General features: G+C 43.3%; 1 protein-coding gene across 1 annotated transcript in view; it reads right to left on the bottom strand.

Annotated features, from left to right (window-relative positions):
- Positions 1 to 13,339, bottom strand: part of LOC148538713 (uncharacterized) — a 55,903-nt gene that overhangs the window by 31,072 nt on the left and 11,492 nt on the right. The window lies entirely within an intron of this gene.

Below are 13,339 nucleotides of genomic sequence, written 5' to 3'. Positions count from 1 at the left end.
GGCGTAGGGATAATGATAGGCATCGGTATTTCAACGCCTGTCATTAGTCCCCTGTCGGGATTAGTCAGTCGGGAAGCCGGCTTCCTGACTGCATCCCGGCATACTGTATAGGCATCTCTCAATAATGCAAACATGCCCTGGCGGTGCTCCGCCTATGTTAGACTGATCCTGCTCTATCCAGCCACACCTGTTAGACTGACCCTGCCCTAACCACCTTTCCAGTAGCTAGCAGGTGCAATTGCCAGATGAAACCACATTGCATAAGTAGGTGGGGCTTTTTTGTGGTCATACACAATACAAATTAGCAGATTTTCTTATACGCAAATGTGTGTATGCCTAACCCAGAATCAGGCCTGATTATCTCCACAGAGAATCTGTGTATAACATGATCATGTTTCTCTTTCCAGCTATTTTAGAAGAGAGGTATAATACTCACTTAAGTGATTTTGAACACAGGCAATTAAAAAGTCTTCAATCAAACATATTAGCAAAACATCAGACTTCTTTCAGTGATGTCACACAAAGGGGGGTTGGTGTAAGCAAGAATGTATAAAAGTAATGACATTATTTTAAAATTGTTAGTTCTTGGGACTCAGGGCCTGATTCAGACCCGCTTGCAAGTGCATAGGTCGATATTAGGCCACTGCATATGCGCACGCCAGAGCCGGCTCCGATGTGCGCATGCGCGAGACCCGGCTAGCGACGGGTGCTCCGTCGCTCCTGGTCTCGCACCAAAAGGGGGCGGCTGTCGATTTTGATCGACAGCTCACACCGTTTTGGAGGCGTGGTGTGGGGATGGCTTCACAAACAAAGGCGTCCCATGTGAATGCCTGCCGTTTGTCGGGGGCCCCACTGACATCACCAGTGATGTCAGTGGGAGAGCTTCCAGCTCTATTAAAGCCAGAAACTCTCTGGGGCTTGCGGCCACGAACCCTACTACCCTTGTCACAAGCATCGCGACCATCATCCTGGCCACTCACAATAGCTGTGTGTGGTAACCCACAGCTATGCGAGCGGCCAGGAGGCCGCTCCAAAAAAAAAAAAAACGCCAGCTCTGAATCATGGCCTCAGTATTCCATCCCTCTAAGACTTCCTAGGCAGCAAATTCTGCCAAAATATCATATGCTATGATAATTTCTATGTTTTTATTCTTTTATTTAAAGAAAACTGTTTTGCATTTATATTTCTATATGTCTACTAGTTATCACCATTTTTTCTCGTAAGCATTAAGACTTTTTTTGTCATATTTAACTCCATTGTCATGCCTTCAGCATAGGGTTTGTTATGTTACACTATTTCATATTAGCAGCACCACCTAGTGCTCAGGACAGCAGCAGTTTAAATCTGATCTATTTTGTCCTTCTTAACATTCCATAGCATTCTAGCAATGCATTCTGGGCCAAAGGAGCTGTAAGCAACCATTTTCCTTTTCACGTGGTCCCAGGCAGTCATCATTACACATGCTCAACCTGGTACAGCATCCGATGGTGAGTTCTAAGCTTCAACTGTGCCATAGATCTGCTTAGCCAGTTATGTTATGCATGTTAGCTGTACTATGTGACACTACAGTCTATACTTTGCATACTGTATGTTTCATGTTGTTTGCATATCCCATGTTATGTATATGTTTGCCTTGCATTCCCATGTACATATAGTAATTGCTTTTCATTGTTTGTTTACAGTTTTACCATTACTTATCATCACTTATCATTACTTATCATCATTATCATTGCACACATTCGCACACACGTGCACACTTGTTTATACGCATTGATCTGTGTACATCCACGCAAGTTCCTCTATCGAATAATAAACTCAGTTCTTCAGATCACATCTGAATGGATTATTGGAAGATAGAGTATTGGTTATGCTGGCTGCTCCAAATTTGTCAGACACTTAGTGAGGGGCAGTACAGTAAAACATCGGGCTCCCAGCGTGTGATGCATATATCTGACTTCGTCACCAACATTTTCTGTCAGCAAGTGGGACACATACCGACTCACAGATCTGTTGCACTGCCAGCCAGAGCTATCTGCATATGACAGTACAAGAGTTTCTATACAGTCTAACCATTGCAGCTCAGCAATAGGAGTACCGCCATTAACTACACAGGAATTTCACACTGTCAGTACAGCCACCTGCATATGGCAAGGCAACAGTCCCTGCACAGTCAAACAGCCTAACAACAGTCCCAAGACCATGACTACTCAGAGACCTGCTACAGTGTCAACTCAGTTATCTGCACATTACAATACAGCAGCCTCTACACAGTCACGCATTTCCATTCCATCATCATGTCACAGAAAACGACATCTTCATACAAGACAAGGTCCCAAGTCTCTAGTTCCTCCAAATCTTTATGTGTCAGCATTGCAGCCATAATGGCACGCGCAAAAGTGGAAGCTGCAAAAGTGCGGCCCACCTTTGCTGAACAAGAGATGCAATTGAAACTAGAGAGGTCACATCTGGATGCAGAAAAATCACATTTAGAAGCAGAGAAAGGAACAGAGAGATCACGTCTGGAAGCAGAAAGATCACATCTGGATGCAGAAAGAGACATGGAGAGGTCATGTCTGGAAGCAGAAAGATCACGTCTGGATGCAGAAAGAGTTATGGAGAAACAACGCCTAGAAGCAATTAGTGAGAAGCTCACTGCAGAGAAGGAGGCAGCAGCTGCTATCGCTGAAGCAGCGTTCTTAGAGTCTGTAGAACTTCTTAATACAAGGAAGATCAATGTGCTTGACGCAGAGCTTGGATCGCAGAATTCATTGCAGCGCACATCAGAATATGTAAATCAAGCATCCAAAATGGTCAGCAAACCTCAATCAGTACAAAGCATGCATTCAGATTTTGTCAGTGAAACAAGCCAAACACACGATGCAGTGTCCCCACTAGTCAACAGTGAACTGCAAACTTGCAAACAAGAGAATTCTAGACACAGGGAACCCATGAGGGACAACTCTCCCCCACACCAGTTGTCTGAATCTGCAAACTACAACAAAGGCCTAACTACCCGCACACAAAAGTGGTATGATACAAGCCAACAGGAACCATACAATCCTAACAGGTATGACCACGCACCATTTACTCACCATGTTAATGCACAAACAACATCTCCTAGAGCCAATCAAGACACATTAGACTTTGCCAAGTTTCTTGCTTGCCGTGAGCTGGTCACAAACGGACTCTCAAAGTTCAATGATCACCCTGAGAGCTTCAGAGCCTGGCAATCCTCTTTCCAAAATGTAATCAGAGGGTTAGGCCTTTCACATAGCGAAGAGATAGACCTATTAATTAAATGGCTTGGGAATGAATCTGCTGAGCATGCTAGAATGAGAAGAGTGATCAATATTAACTACCCTGAGAATGGCCTTAACAAGATCTGGGATAGATTAAATGAGTGCTACGGCTCACCAGAGATAATAGAAAGTGCACTATTCAAAAGAATTGATGATTTCCCTAGGTTACCTAACAAAAGCTATCAGAGACTGAGAGAATTAAGTGACTTACTAATGGAGCTTCAAGTAGGCAAGTGTGAGGGAGACTACCAGGACTTGCCTTCCTCGACACAGCCAGAGGCATTAACCCTATATGTGCAAAAGCTACCTTACAATCTGCAGGAGCAATGGCTCATCCATGGTTCCAAATATAAGCAGCGGCACAACGTGCCATTTCCACCATTCTCTGTTTTTGTGGACTTTGTCCACCAACAAGCTAAGACCAGGAATGATCCTAGTTTTGCCTTTACCCTGACTAGCTCAACCCCTATTCTAACTAAACCCCGCAAAATGTCAGTCGGAGTTCACAAGACTAATGTGCATTATACAGATTCTTCCCACAGGTCCACCTATTCTACTCGTCAAGAGAACAAAGATAAAGATCCTGCCAAGCAGTGTCCCCTGCATAACAAACCGCATCCTCTCCTGAAATGCAGAGCCTTCAGAGAAATGTCCCTGGAGAACCACAAAGCATTCCTAAGAGAAAACGGCATCTGCTACAAGTGCTGCTCTTCTACAACCCACCTTGCCAAGGATTGTAAGGTTAGTGTTAACTGCATAGAATGTCACAGCACAGAACACAACACAGCTCTACACCGTGGACCTTCCCCATTGACTTTATAACACAGTTATTGTGACACAGAGCATGGCGGGGAGCTCAGTGTGGAGCAAAGAGACACTACTGCAGTCATAGCAGAGATAACTTCACAATGTACTGAAGTCTGCAAAGACACTATTAGTGGCAAATCTTGCTCCAAAATCTGTTTAGTCAGAGTCTACGCTAACGGCCAACCAGAGAAAGCCATCAAGCTTTATGCAATTCTAGATGATCAAAGTAATAAGTCTCTAGCTAGATCAACATTCTTTGAGACCTTTAATATCAAAGGACCCAGCACTCCATACTCCTTAAGGATTTGTGCAGGGAGTTTCGAGACAATGGGGAGAAGAGCAATCAGGTATCAAGTCGAGTCCATAGACAGAAAGACATGCCTTCCCTTACCCACTATCACTGAATGCAATGAGATCCCTGATAATAGGTCTGAAATCCCTACACCAGACGCAGATATCCATCATGCACATTTGAAATGTATAGTACATCTGATACCAGAACTGGACCCACTAGTCCAGATAATCCTACTCATTGGGGGAGATATCTTACGAGTCCACAAAAGTCAGAAGTCAGATTAACGGTCCACACAAAGCTCCTTATGCTCAAAGATTAGACCTAGGATGGGTCATAATAGGAGAAGTATGTCTTGGAAATGCGCATAAACCAGCTACCATCAATAGCATGCTTACCTGTACTTTAGAAAACGGACGCCCTTCTCTATTTCAACCATGTCACAATCACTTCCTCATAAAGGAACTACCACACTGCACTGTCATAGACTCTCCTAGTGACAACCACATCTGTGACAGCTACCAAGAACATTTGGGGTGCACAGTCTTCCAAAGAACGAAAGGGGATGACCAAGTCACAATGTCCATAGAGGACAATCTATTTCTGGAAATAATGAAAAAGGGACTAGTTAAAGATGATGCCAACAGTTGGGTTGTACCTTTACCCTTTAAAACACACAGACGGCGCCTACCTAACAACAGAGAACAAGTATTTAAACGCTTCTCTTCACTAAAACGCAACTTCCACAGGAAGCCAGAAATGAAAGATCACTTCTTCTCTTTCATGGACAAAATATTTGAGAACGGTGATGCTGAGATACCTCCCATTCTTAAAGACACAGATGAATGCTGGTACTTACCAATGTTTGGAGTATACCACCCAAAGAAACCAGGTCAGATCAGAGTCATGTTTGATTCCAGTGCCAAGTTTGAAGGCATCTCCTTAAATGATGCTCTCCTGACAGGACCAGAGCTTAACAACAAACTCCTTGGAGTACTCATACGTTTCTGCAAGGACTCTATTGCCTTCACAGCTGACATTCAACAAATGTTTCATTGCTTCCTTGTGAGGGAAAGTGTCAGGAATTTTTTAAGATTCCTTTGGTTCAGAGATAACAACCCCTCTAAAGATATTGCAGAGTACCACATGAGGGTACACATTTTTGGTAACAGCCATTCCCCTGCAGTTGCCATCTACAGACTCAGACATTCAGCTCAAGAGGGTGAGCTAGAGTATGGTTCTGATGTTAGACAACTTGTGAAAAAAGATTTCTATGTAGATGACTGTTTAAAATCTATGCCAACGGATGAGACAGCAATCAGCCTCCTCAAGAGAGTTCAGGAAATGCTTGCCTGCTCTAATCTCAGGCTTCACAAAATAGCTTCCAACAGCAAAACAGTTATGGAAGCCTTCCCTTCTCAAGATCATACCAGTGACTTAAGGGATTTAGATTTAGGAACTGATTCTCCACCAGTTCAATGTAGCCTTGGACTCTTATGGGACTTAAAATCTGACTCCTTTACCTTCCAAGTGAACAGTGGGGAAAGACCCTACACCCGCAGAGGTGCCTTCTCTGTTATAAACAGCTTGTATGACCCCTTAGGATTTGCTGCTCCTGTCACTATCCAAGGTAAAGCCTTGCTCAGAGACCTAACCTGTGAGTCATCTGACTGGGACGTGCCACTGTCTCCTCAGAAAAGAGATTTGTGGGAGGAGTGGAAAAGTTCTCTGTCCAACTTAACCAACCTTTATATTACACGTTCATATGCTACTGTGCCTTCTACAGAAGTACAAACTCAGAGACTATGTGTATTTTCTGATGCTTCAATCCAAGCAATTGCCACTGTTGCATATCTTAAAACTGTGGATATTAGAGGCCAGTGTCATATTGGGTTCGTCATGGGCAAAGCGAAGTTAGCACCACTTCCAGAGCATACCATACCTAAGCTAGAACTTTGTACTGCAGTGCTAGCTGTGACAACGATCCATACCATGATCTCAAATTCTCAAGTTGAGCCACACAGATTCCAAAGATTCTCAACTTAGAAATCACTTCTTAGAGCAATTACATGCCAAACTCATACAGCCCATTCATTTAAAAGTGCCACATTTCTAAGAGTGACTGAATGTATAGGTTAGCATCACTGTCAAAATATTTACGCAACCAAGGAGCTACAAATTCACTCAAACATCAACACTAAAGGTAGAGAGATACCTCAGTTAGCAAAGTTGTACATGGACTTTCAACCCATCTCATTCTTCTCATATGGGAAAGGATGATTGGCATACTACGCAGAATCCTTGATTTCATATTCTTACAAGTAGGTACTGCAAGACTTACTCACGAGAGTTTAACAACTTTCATGGCTGAAGTCTCAGCTATTGTCAATGCTAGACCTTTGACTTCAGTTTCTAATGACCCAGAAGATCTGCTTCTACTTACTCCTGCTACTCTTCTTACTCAGAAGACCGGGACTATCTATGCTCCTTCTGGAAAGTTCACCAACAAAGACTTATTCAAACGACAATGGAGGCAAGTTCAAAGCCTAGCAAACACCTTTTGGGACAGGTGGAAAAGACAATATATCTCTACCCTGCAGCCAAGGACCAAGTGGCAAGTTGCCAAACCCAACCTAAAACCTGGTGACATTGAGATTGTCAGTCGCAACGTAACAAGTGGCCTTTGAGTATTGTCACCAAGACGTTCCCGAGAAAGGACAGAAAAGTTCGTAAGGTTGAGGTCAAGATCTGTAAGCAAGGAGAGACTAAGTTGTTTCTCAGACCAGTGTCTGAACTGTTTTTACTGTTACCTACTTAGAGTTTAAATTTGTGGTATCAACGATACCAGACGGGGAGTGTCATGCCTTCAGCATAGGGTTTGTTATGTTACACTATTTCATATTAGCAGCCCCACCTAGTGGTCAGGACAGCAGCAGTTAAATCTATTTTGCCCTTCTTAACATTTCATAGCAGTCTAGCAATGCATTCTGGGCCAAAGGAGCTGTAAGCAGCCATTTTCCTTTTCACATGGTCCCAGACAGTCATCATTACACATGCTCAACCTGGTACAGCATCCGATGGTGAGTTCTAAGCTTCAACTATGCCATAGATCTGCTTAGCCAGTTATGTTATGCATGTCAGCTGTACTATGTGACACTACAGTCTATACTTTGCATACTGTATGTTTCATGTTGTTTGCATATCCCATGTTATGTATATGTTTGCCTTGCATTCCCATGTACATATAGTAATTGCTTTTCATTGTTTGTTTGTTTACAGTTTTACCATTCCTTATCATCACTTATCATTACTTATCATCATTATTATCGCACACACGTGCACACTTGTTTATACGCATCGATCTGTGTACATCCACGCAAGTTCCTCTATCGAATAATAAACTCAGTTCTTCAGATCACATCTGACTGGATTATTGGAAGATAGAGTATTGGTTATGCTGGCTGCTCCAAATTTGTCAGACACTTAGTGCGGGGCAGTACATCCATCTAATAATATTCCATCTTTGTACTTTTAAATAATTACTTTACCAGATTGGCTTTGTTTTCATAATGCTACAATTATGCAGATTCGTTTTATGGTCTTTCTGAATTAATACGATGAGACAGATAGTTCAGATGGTAACTGAATAAAGGTAAGTATCCAGTAGGCGAAGTGGTAACAACAACATCGTAATTATACTGTTGTTCCTCATCCCCTGTAGTGCCTACACTGAACGATATGTCGTTCAGTGCAAGCACCCTCCATCATCCCTGAACATGGCCAATCTGTCGTTGTCGGCAGATTGACCGGCATGTTCAGGTGATGATTGATGTCAAAACCGACCAGCGGGAGCACGCATCGCTGGTCATTTTTGACATTTTCATGCCGATTCATGCATGATTAAGAAACAATTACGACGTTGTAATCGTTCAATCGCTCTGTTTAAATGGCAAGTGGATACACGGCTTTACTCCTAAGAGTGTCAGCTCTCTTAGAAGTGGCAGAATTTTTGATTTAATCTCAATGATGAGGTGTAACACAGGTGGATTTTAGTAAATTTTAGATAGACCAGGTGGTTTTGTTTTAAATAACTCACGTTATAAATGCCCATGTTGCGCTTGTTGCAATATTGGAATTTATATTTCATTGATTTATATTTCACTCTCCAAGTATAGTATTTACAGACAACTTCAAAATACAACCTTTAGAATGGGACCTTTAGGGCACAGTCATCGCCAAAACCGAGCATTGTGCTGATAGATTCTTGATGTATAGGTCCCTTAACCCTATGGTTGCGTCCCAGTGAAAGCGAACATAACCCCCTCCTCTCTCTGCAATCAAAAATCGTATCTGGCATGTTGCATGCATGGAAATGGATTATGCATTACCTTCATGATAGGCCAGACCTCATTCAATGGGTATGGGCGCCCTGGCTCTTTAGAGAGTCTAGACGCCACCCTTCCACTGCACACACCGTACTCCCACACACCTTAGCCTTACCTCCATCTTCCTGAAGGACCTCTATGGATCCAATAACGAGTTTTAAGAACTGCTTGACTTGCACACGACCCTGCTCCTTGATCTCATTCTGTGACACCCATCCCTCACCACCTTACTCATTTGTTATTTTTGTTTTCATGTGTTCCTATTGTTTTCTCAGGCCTATGTTATTTTTATTCAAAAAAATATGTGGACCTTTTATACATTGTTTTGGTCTGCTTTACATGTGATCTATATTATTCTAATAGGTAGCAAACTAATTCCATACTGAATTTTACTGCAGAGTATTCAACCTCCTGTGCCTGTTTTATTCATTATTCTATTAAGAAACCAGCTAATTCTATACTGAATCCATATGCTATTGTTTCTAATGCCTTATGATTTGTAATAGTAGTTAATTTATTACAAGGATTCTCTCCAGTCTATTGACTGTAGTGAAGGTATGATTGATTTACAGTAGGGGTGTGCACCGGCCACTTTTCGTGTTTTGGTTTTGGATCTGGATCTTTCTTCGTGTTTTGGATCTGGATTGGTTTTGCCAAAACCACCCTTCCGTGTTTTGGGTTCTGGGTTTTGTGTTTTGGATCTGTATTTTTTTGAAAAAAAGCATAAAAACAGCTAAAATCACTGAATTTGTGGGTTTTTCTGCTCCTATGCTATTATTAACCTCAATAACCTTAATTTCCACTCATTTCCAGTCTATTCTGAACACCTCACACCTCACAATAGTGTTTTTATGTCCAAAAGGTTGCACCGAGGTAGCTGGATGACTATGCTAAGAGATACGAGTGGGCGGCACAAACACGTGGTCCATCTAGGAATGGCACTGCAGTGGCAGACAGGATGGCAGTTTGAAAAACTAGGCCCCAAACTATACATAATGCAAAGAAAGAAAAGAGGTGCAAGATGGAATTGTCCTTGGGCCCTCCCACCCACCCTTATGTTGTATAAACAGGACATGCACACTTTAACAAACCAAACATTTCAGCGCCAGGGTCTGCCACACGACTGTGGCTGAAATGATTGGTTCGTTTGGGCCCCCATAAAACAAGCTGGCAATTAATCTGTCCCTGCACAAACTGGCTCTACGGAGGCAAGATGTCGTCCTCATCCACCGTTTCCTCACCCTCTTCAGTGTTGTGTACATCCTCATCCTCACAGAGTATTAATTCGTCCCCGCTGGAATCCACAACCACAGGTCCCTCTGTACGTTCTGGAGGCTGGTCTCCCTGGAAGAGTTGATAATTCATTTTATGAACATCATCTTCTCCACATTTTGTGGAAGCAACCTCCTACGCCTTTCGCTGACAAGGTTCCCGGCTGCACTAAACACTCTTTTGGAGTACACACTGGAGGGGGGGCAACTCAGGTAAAATAGAGCCAGTTTGTACAGGGACCTCCAAATTGCTTCTTTTTCCTGCCAGTACAGGTACGGACTGTCTGACATGCCTACTTGGATGCTGTCACCGATGTAATCCTTTAACAGACAGACGCACGCTTGTCGCTGCTGCTTTATGGATGCAGGTGCGGCTACAGCCCACACATTTCACAAAGACCGAAAAAAAAAGAACAATATTTTAATTGTTTGTGTAGCACACTTTGAGGGTTTCACCACCCTTTAACAGACAGACGCACGCTTGTCGCTGCAGCTTTAAGGATGCAGGTGCGGCTACAGACCACACAATTCACAAAGACAGAAAAAAGAAGAATATTTTTATTGTTTGTGGAGCACACTTTGAGGGTGTCACCACTCTTTAACAGACAGACGCACGCTTGTCGCTGCTGCTTTGAGGATGCAAGTGCGGCTACATCGCACACAAGTCACAAACACATAAAAAAAATAGTTTTTTATTTTTTGGAGCACTTTGAGAGTTACACCACCCTTTAACAGACAGACGCACGCTTGTCGCTGCTGCTTTAAGGATGCAGGTGCGGCTACAGCCCACACATTTCACAAAGACCGAAAAAAAAAGAACAATATTTTAATTGTTTGTGTAGCACACTTTGAGGGTGCCACCACCCTTTAACAGACAGATGCACGCTTGTCGCTGCTGCTTTAAGGATGCAGGTGCGGCTACAGCCCACACAATTCACAAAGACAGAAAAAAGAAGAATATTTTTATTGTTTGTGTAGCACACTTTGAGGGTGTCACCACCCTTTAACAGACAGACGCACGCTTGTCGCTGCTGCTTTGAGGATGCAAGTGCGGCTACATCGCACACAAGTCACAAACACATTAAAAAAATAGTTTTTTATTTTTTGGAGCACTTTGAGAGTTACACCACCCTTTAACAGACAGACGCACGCTTGTCGCTGCTGCTTTAAGGATGCAGGTGCGGCTACAGCCCACACATTTCACAAAGACCGAAAAAAAAAGAACAATATTTTAATTGTTTGTGTAGCACACTTTGAGGGTGTCACCACCCTTTAACAGACAGACGCACGCTTGTCGCTGCTGCTTTAAGGATGCAGGTGCGGCTACAGCCCACACAATTCACAAAGACAGAAAAAAGAAGAAGAATATTTTTATTGTTTGTGTAGCACACTTTGAGGGTGTCACCACCCTTTAACAGACAGACGCACGCTTGTCGCTGCTAATTTGAGGATGCAAGTGCGGCTACATCGCACACAAGTCACAAACACATTAAAAACATTTTTTTATTTTTTGGAGCACTTTGAGAGTTACAACACCCTTTAACAGACAGACGCACGCTAGTCGCTGCTGCTTTGAGGATGCAAGTGCGGCTACAGCCCACACAATTCACAAAGACAGAAAAAAAAAGAACAATATTTTAATTGTTTGTGTAGCACACTTTGAGGGTGTCACCACCCTTTAACAGACAGACGCACGCTTGTCGCTGCTGCTTTAAGGATGCAGGTGCGGCTACAGCCCACACATTTCACAAAGACAGAAAAAAAAGAACAATATTTTAATTGTTTGTGTAGCACGCTTTGAGGGTGTCACCACCCTTTAACAGACAGACGCACGCTTGTCGCTGCTGCTTTGAGGATGCAGGTGGAATCTAGACGGGATTTGGAACCGAGGACACACTACCTCCATCAATTGTCTAAATCCCACTGCACTAATGGCGGATACCGGACGCACGTCTAACACCAACATAGCAGTCAAGGCCTCAGTTATACGTTTTGCTTCAGGATGACTGCTGTCGTACTTCATCCTCATCGCTAGGGACTGTTGGAGGGTCAATTGTTTAGTAAAAGTAGTGATGTTCCTACTTCCTCTCTGGGATGATGAACAACTCCCAGCAGCAGCAACAGCACTAGGAGGAAGTGGTTCTTGATCTTTCCCTATTTTATTTTTATCGGAGAAAGTTTGATCCTCCATTTATGTTATATTGATTTATACGTGCAGCTAAAGCGCACACAAACACAGAAAATATTTTTTTATTTTTGCTGGAGAGTAGTGCACTTTGTGGGTTACACCACCCTTTAAGAAATGAGCCAGCCGGCTCTTTACTTATGGGACACAGGCGCACGCTTGGCGCTGCTCCTTTGTTGATGCATGTGCAGCCACAGTGCACACAAGTCACAAACACAGAAAATATATATTTTTTTGGTTTGGAGTGTACTTTGGGGGTTACAGAACCCTTTAACGGTCAAGCCAGCCGGCCCTTTACTTATGACACAGGCGCACGCTTGGCACTACTTTGTTGATGCACGTGCGGCTACTGCGCACACAATTCACAAACACAGAAAATAATTTTTTTTTGGTTTGGACTGGAGTGTACTTTCAGGGGTTACAGCACCCTTTAACGGTCAAGCCAGCCGGCCCTTTACTTATGACACAGGCGCACGCTTGGCACTACTTTGTTGATGCACGTGCGGCTACTGCGCACACAATTCACAAACACAGAAAATATTTTTTTTTTGGTTTGGACTGGAGTGTACTTTGGGGGTTACAGCACCCTTTAACGGTCAAGCCAGCCGGCCCTTTACTTATGACACAGGCGCACGCTTGGCACTACTTTGTTGATGCACGTGCGGCTACTGCGCACACAATTCACAAACACAGAAAATATTTTTTTTTTTGGTTTGGACTGGAGTGTACTTTCGGGGGTTACAGCACCCTTTAACAGTCAAGCCAGCCGGCCCTTTACTTATGACACAGGCGCACGCTTGGCACTACTTTGTTGATGCACGTGCGGCTACTGCGCACACAATTCACAAACACAGAAAATAATTTTTTATTTTGGTTTGGACTGGAGTGTACTTTCGGGGGTTACAGCACCCTTTAACGGTCAAGCCAGCCGGCCCTTTACTTATGACACAGGCGCACGCTTGGCACTACTTTGTTGATGCTCGTGCGGCTACTGCGCACACAATTCACAAACACAGAAAATAATTTTTTTTTTGGTTTGGACTGGAGTGTACTTTCGGGGGTTACAGCACCCTTAACGGTCAAGCCAGCCGGCCCTTTAC

This window comes from Taudactylus pleione, unplaced genomic scaffold (assembly GCF_031769625.1).
Source record: "Taudactylus pleione unplaced genomic scaffold, aTauple2 ptg000037l, whole genome shotgun sequence".
NCBI classification, from domain to species: Eukaryota; Metazoa; Chordata; class Amphibia; order Anura; family Myobatrachidae; genus Taudactylus; species Taudactylus pleione.
The sequence above is the reverse complement of the archived record's forward strand: the minus strand, read 5'-3'. Positions and strand labels throughout refer to the sequence as shown.